This window comes from Asparagus officinalis, chromosome 4, assembly GCF_001876935.1.
Source record: "Asparagus officinalis chromosome 4, Aspof.V1, whole genome shotgun sequence".
Classification (NCBI taxonomy): domain Eukaryota; kingdom Viridiplantae; phylum Streptophyta; class Magnoliopsida; order Asparagales; family Asparagaceae; genus Asparagus; species Asparagus officinalis.
Genome location: NC_033797.1, coordinates 62,655,723 through 62,663,070, shown reverse-complemented (window position 1 = coordinate 62,663,070; position 7,348 = coordinate 62,655,723). Strand labels below are relative to the sequence as shown.

The following is a 7,348-nucleotide window of genomic DNA, read 5'->3' as shown; positions in this document are numbered from 1 at the left end:
ACTGACATTATCAAAAGATCTGAATCGTCTTTTTAGGAGATGAAGCATCCTGGATATTAAGGAGGGATCTTCTACTTTTCGAGTATTGGGACATAGGGTATTAAATGGGGGTAGCGCTTCGTGTTTTGAGTGAACCACTTCAGATACCAAAGTAGATCTGACCTGGTCGCTTTGAAAATCACAACGCCTTTTGATATTCCTCTTTACTCTTCCTTGAAAGCTTATAGCCTCTTGATGCTAACATAGTTCTCTTATGAACTTTTGCTCTGAAAAATTGCTGATATTCCTCCAAGCTTTTCTGGATTAAGTCTTCGATGTCCTCTCAAGTTTCAAACTCTGATCGTAGCGAGAAGAGTCTCGCTATTCTTCTACTTCTTCGCTTGAAGGTCTGTATGGACGATCTGGTAGGGTTGTATGATCAATACAATATTCCTCGAACTCTCACATTGGTGATGCCAGAGATGAACGAGCCAGTGCACATGACGAGGGTCGAGTGCCGCTGTACTTAGCCTATTTGGAGCATGGTTTACGACTGCCCTTACACCCTTTCATTAAGGAGATGCACGCTGCTTTAGGGGCTTTCCCTTTCTAGTTCTATTCGAACGCAGTGGGGTTCTGGTGGCTTTCATCATCATTTGTCACCGTGTTGGAGTCCACCAAGCTTGAGATTGCTTTGATATTTGATCAGCATGGGGTCTGCTGAGAAGGACCCGCATTATTCTTTCCACTATCGTGGAGAGTTCCAGCTTGTTTCCGATTCTTTGGAGTTGGATGAGGACTGGAGAAAGCGATTCGTGTGGATCTATGGTGATGACAGCATCTTTGCCTGCTTGGATAGGCCGAGGGTGAATGAAGATGCTTTGAGGCCAGTTACCCTTAGCAATTCCGAGATGAGGGATAACGCGAAGGTCACCCCCGCGTTCCAAAACTTTAACATGACCCTCGCACGGGTCTTGCATGGTAAATCTCTACAACCAAATTCATGGAGCATTCGAGATGGATGCAGTGAGCAACTCCTTGAGGATAAGGAATCAACAGTACACTATTCCAAAATTAGACATAATCGAGATCAAAAGTATTCTAAAAATTTGTCTCAGTCAACCGCGAACTTTCGAAAACTTTGGAGGGGATTTTGTAGGCTACCTAAAAATTATCACAGATAGTTGATCCTCATAATCTGATGATTTCACGACAACAGACGAGGGTTCAAATTGATGACTCTCACATTTTCAAGAGCCGAATGTAAGGATTACAAGCTAACGATTCTTGCAGATATAAAAAAAAGATTACAATTAATGAACTCTTCAAGGCCAAACACGAGGGTCCACCCTAGCATTTCAAACCTCAAACACGAGGGGTCAACCCTCGTGTTTCAAACTTCAAATGCGGGTGTCCACCCTCGCGTTTCACAGAGCTGAACGTGAGGCTCACTCCAGAACATGAGTCTCACGTTTGACCATTTCAAACATGATTTAAACGGCTCAAAACGGTTTTCCACATAATAAGGGTCATTATATCCCCATTATGGAGAGATTTATTGGGTCAGTTACACCCCCCGGATCTCTATAAATAGATAAGAATTCAGCTAAATAAGGAGCTTTTGGATCATCTTGGGTGGGCTATCTTTGAGATCGGCTATTGCATTGGAGAGAAAAGTCATTGGCTTATTTCGGCTAAAAGGGTTGAAATTCCATTCTGAAACAAACTCGTCCAGAGTTTCAAACTTGCCTTGTAAGTTCTTCCAAGATGTTAAATCAAGAAGCAAAGAAGAAACTCCACGAAGCAAAGTGCTCGGATCGTCAACGGGATACCAGAATCAAACTCTCATCGCCACTAAGAAGAACCCAGCATTAAACAAAGGGAATGATCTGTGTTGATTCTTCTCTCTTTTGTAAATTGGGAAACTGATAAGAAAGTTATAATTTTTTTTTCTAAGTCAGTTAGAGAGAAATTATTTTGAGAGATTGTATTACTCTTTTCCTAAGTCAGTTAGAGAGATTAATACTAATTTATTTCTCAGTTTTCTTACAAATTTTCCCGCAAACAACTACTATATTATGACAATTATTGATTCTATAATAAGTGGTCATGATTATCTCTGTATTGACCAAATTAATTAAACTTTAGATTAATTTCAAATATAAATTTAAATTCTTCTTAAAATCCAAGTTCAAAATTTAAAGTTATCTTAGATATATTTATCCTGTGTCCAGCACTAAAGTGTACTTGAGTCGTTGTGATATGTTAGGTGTAACACTCAGCGCTGACACTGTCGGGGCATTTACTGAAATTTATGCATGATCCTAGGCCTGGGCATCCGTAGAGTTTAGAGAAAGAGGGCACCTCAATTTAATCAAAGAGTTTGGTAAATCCTTTAATTGTTTAAAAAAATACTATTCTACAATAATGATATATAGAAGAAGATTAGATATCCTTGATATGAAGGAGATATAGAGTTGGTTCTTACAAGTAGTTGACCACATAACTCCTCAGTTGAAGGTTTGAAAATCTTAGAGTTGATCAAAGAGAAAAGGTGCCACATCCTAGTCTCTCTTTTGCCTAATGCTTTTCCGAATTAATGAGCCCCGAAGAAGTAATTATTAATGACAAATAAAGTTCTTACAATTCTAATATAAGTGTGATCTAGCTAATAACAAATACACACATTCTTGATACCATGTTGAGTTAATAGTTAGTCAATAACTTAATTAAGGCCTACCTAATCAAAATCCTAAGGACTGCACTAAGTCGCCTACTTGTCTAGCTGCATGCATCCAGCTCCAAGGCCATGCATCAACAATATTAGTCTTCTTTCCCCTGCTCATCAACTCTCTCACCTTGCTGACGACCTCAACTCCCTTCAGATCCTTAGCCCTGGTCTTATTATAAGGACATGATTTGATCAATTCTTTGTGAGTGTTCAAGTCATGAACGCAAGCAGGATTCTCCATCGAGAAGAAATCAAGCTCCAACTCAACCCCAACATGAACATAGCAATAACTCCCATCTGACGACCTCAACTCCCTTCAGATCCTTAGCCCTGGTCTTATTATAAGGACATGATTTGATCAATTCTATGTAAGTGTCCAAGTCATGAACGCACGCAGGATTCTCCATCGAGAAGAAATCAAGCTCCAACTCAACCCCAACATGAACATAGCAATAACTCCCATACCAGCTCTCTCCTCCTACAACCCTAGCAACTTTCTCGTAGAACCCCGGCAACTTCGTCATCGGATTGTTCACGTTCACCACCCGCAGCACCTTCACTCCGAGCTCCTCGCACCGCCTCTTGAACCCATGGTTGCCAACCCTCGGTCCTCTGAACGAGTACACCGTGACCGGCACCGCCCCGTTACGGTTCAGCCCTAGCTTCGGTATGTCGTAGCCAAGCAGCAGAGCCAGCGAGCTGCCCATGCTGTGACCTGCCTGTTGAAGATCAACACTAGCCCATTTCAAAGCCAATCTAATTCAGCCCAGGGAAAATAAAACCCCAAATCCATTTCATCTAAGCCCAAGACAATGAAACCTTCTCAACAAATGTGGAAGAAATATATCTTTAAGAGAAAATTGTAGAATGTGGTAATAATGTATGCCTAGGATTGATTCTTCCACACACTTCCTAGCCCTCTTAAGCAACTATAAATAGGGGTCTTGGGCTCTTATTTGTGCAAGCAAGCAAGCAAGAAGTGGGCTTGAGAGCTTGAGTGTGTAGTGTAGCCTTGTGTGAGTGTCCACCAAAATAAAGGAGATGTGTGAAAGTGAGGTGTTCTTGTAAGAATAAGTATTATACTCTCTAGTGTTCTATCAATAAAAGTTTCCTTTGTGTAGAGGGTTGTATTCTTCAAATTCTATCAAAGTGGTATCAGAGCAGAGTTTGATCTAGCCGGGCCAATCGAAGGTACTCGTGTACGAGATGGCGAACATGATCCAGCCACAGATTTCGAAGCTGATGAAGACCAATTATGACAACTGGAGTATCCAGATGAAAGCCTTGCTCGGCTCGCAAGACTTGTGGGAGCTCGTGGAGAATGACTACAATGAACCAGAGTCACTTGCAACAGAAACAACTCTCACCGCCACACAGAAGAGTGAGCTGAAGGAGGTCAGAAAAAGAGACAAAAAAAGCTTTGTTCCTAATATTCCAAGGCGTAGATAAATCAGCGTTTGAGAATATTTCTAACGCTCTTTCCTCTAAAGAAGCATGAGAGATTTTACAAAAATCCTATCAAGGTGCAGAAAGAGCCAAAAAGGTATGCCTCCAAGCATTAAGAGTTGAATTTAAAAATTTGAAGATGAAAGCTACATAATCAATATCAAACTACTTTAGTAGAGTTTAGACAATAAATAATCAAATAAAGAGAAATGAAGAAGCAATTAATGATGTAAGAATTATGGAGAAGATACTGAGGACTTTAGACTCTAAATTCAAATATATTATTCCGACAATACAAGAGTCTAAAGATCTTTCCGAAGTTTTTATTGATGAGCAACAAGGTTCTCTGCAAGCTTATGAACAAGATATAAATATCAGTTTAAATCAAGCAGAGAATCTAGAGCAAGCCTTGCAGAGTAAGATGACTATCAAAGAAGATAGTCGAAGAGGACGTGGAAGCTACAGAGGCAGAGGCTCCTTTTGAGGTGGCTCAAACTTCCAGCAAGGTCGTAGGAGACGGTACCAAGGAAGCCATGAAAATCAAGGTCATAGGAGACAGTACCAAGGAGGCCATGAAAATCAAGATCGGAATGGAGATCATGAACGATCGTTCGATTGAGGACGAGGTCATGGCACACAAGGACGAGGACAAGGAAGAAGTTACCAGGAGGAAAAATCTCATCCACAGTGTTACAAGTGTAAGAGATATGGCCATCTCAGCTACGAATATTGGGAGAAATCAAATCAAGTAGTAGAAAAAAGTAACTTTGTAGAAAGGGAGCAGCCAGACACTTCAACAGTCTTGCTGACATACTAGGAGAGTGAAAGCAAGAAAAAAGATATCTAGTATTTGGATTCAGGTGTCAGTAACCACATGTGCGATATCAATGAGTTTTTCACCAAGCTGAACGAGACGATACAAGGAGATGTCACTTTTGGAGACCAGTCAAAGATTCTAGTAAAGGACAAGGGCAAGATAATGATCCAGATAAAGACGGGCGAGAATAGGTACATCTCTAACGTCTATTATATGTTAGCCTTCTTGTTTTGATGATGTTTAAAAAATAATTTACTTCTAATGTTATTTATCTAGTGTTTGTATAATTCTATTTATTATAGACAAACAACATGTTAGAGGATGGATGGAATCGATCATTCACGATCATATCAAATGGAGGTTGGCGGAATTGTGGAGTGAAACCTACGCAATTTAAAGTTAAAGATTCAAGTTCAAACTTCACCCGTAAAGTGTTCCAAGTCAAGCTCATCAAAGATCTATCAAGCTTGCGTATATTTAGTTTAGGTTTTATATTATGTGTGTTAGTACTTTAAGCTCAATCATATATACACACACATATTTAGTTTTTATATATATAGTTATATATATATACACAAATTTTGGTTTATGGACTTAACAATCATTGTATACATATTTTATTAAGTCTATAAAATTATTTTATAGGGTTTCAAAATATTGTTTATGTCCAAAGTTTTATCAATTTTGGAATTAATTTGTTATGATTATTTGAATTTATAAAATTAAGTTTTTAATAAGCTCATGTTCGTGCACATGTTCGTGCATGTTTTTGCAAAATAGATATTTTCACAATTAGGAAATACGATTTGAAAATTTTCTTCGTTTATATATTTATCTTCATATATACAAACATTTTCCCAAGTGTTACTAATTTTGAAGTTGTTTTGTTATTTTCAATAGAATTTACAAAACCAAGTTTTCAGCAGTTTTTTTTTTAGAAACTGTATATCTATGTTCAAATAGTTATTTCTCTCAACTGGGAAATGGTATTTCAGAAATTCTTTCTCTAATATGTTTATACATATGTCTATAACATTTTCTAAAAATTTCATAATTTTTGAAGTTAATTTACTATTTTTAATTGATTTTACAAAGTCAGATACATAAATTTTTAGAATCTGTCAAAATCAGAAACTGTCCGCGAACAGTGCGGTCGACTGCTACAGTCGACCATGCTACAGTGAGGTCGACCGTCACGATTGACCATCTACAGTTCAGAGAGTAGTTTGGCAGTTTTATTTCTCATGGTCGACCGCCACGGTCGACCGTCAAAGTTACCGTGGCACAGTAACGGTAACTTGCTGATTTTTTTTAGTGGGATTTTGGGGTTTTTTTGAGTTGTTTTCTTCAAGCCTATATATAACTCTTTGTCATAACTATTTTCCACTACCAAGAGATGTTTTAAAAGAGTTTAACAAGGGTTTAAGCTTGTTTTGTGTTTGTTTAAAAGAGTGTTTAAGAGTTTGTTTGTGAAAAGAATTTCACAAGAGTTTGAGGAGATCATCAATCTTGTTTGGGCTTCAATCTACATCCCTCCACTTTTGTTTTAGAGAAGTTTTTTTAAACTCTTTATCTAGCTTATTTATGCTTAATTTGTCATATTTATTTTGCTAGATTAAATTGAGTTTAGACTTGTTTTGATTTATCTCTTTGTTCACACACAACCTATTGAGCTTATTGTATTTACATTCATAGTATAATTTAGGGTTGTAGGTTTGTGACCAAGAGTTGTGCTTAATTGAGTTCTCACCTTGTTTAGAGAACAATCATTTGATTTGTGAGCTTTAAATTGTGAGATTCACTTTGTATTACACTAGTACCCCGAGAGGAGTGTGTGGTAAGAGACGGGGTTGCTTCCAAGAGGAGTGGCGTCGGTTGACAAACCTAGGGATAGGTTGTATCCGAGCACTTAAAGAAGGACACAGAGAAACCAACACTTAGAGGGTGTGGAGTGTAGTTACATTGTGATATTATGATAGTTGATCGGTGAGCGTTGAAAACCGATATTATGTGGTGTAAACGTTATTCGGGTTAGCGTAGAAAACCCGGTTGTTATAGTGGATTTCTCTCGGGAGTGGGGAGCGGAAACGTAGGACAGAAAGTCCGAACTCCGTGATCATATTGTGTGTTTGTATTGTTTATATTGCCCTATCACAATTGTATCTTTAGTTTAGAATATTTACCCTTATGTTAATTTATATATCATTGCATATATTTTATCATATACCTCTTTGCTAAGATATATCTCTTTGTTCATATTGTATATTCTTACTCATAACATATTGTATATCTATCTTGCAAGAATAATTTATTAATAAGTTTTAATTGGTATAAAATCGGATTAAATTAGCATAAGACCCTAATCACCCCCCCCC

General features: G+C 37.9%; 1 pseudogene; it reads right to left on the bottom strand.

Moving 5' to 3' along the window:
* LOC109838807 overlaps positions 2,974–7,348 on the bottom strand; it is a 13,998-nt pseudogene continuing 9,623 nt past the window's right edge.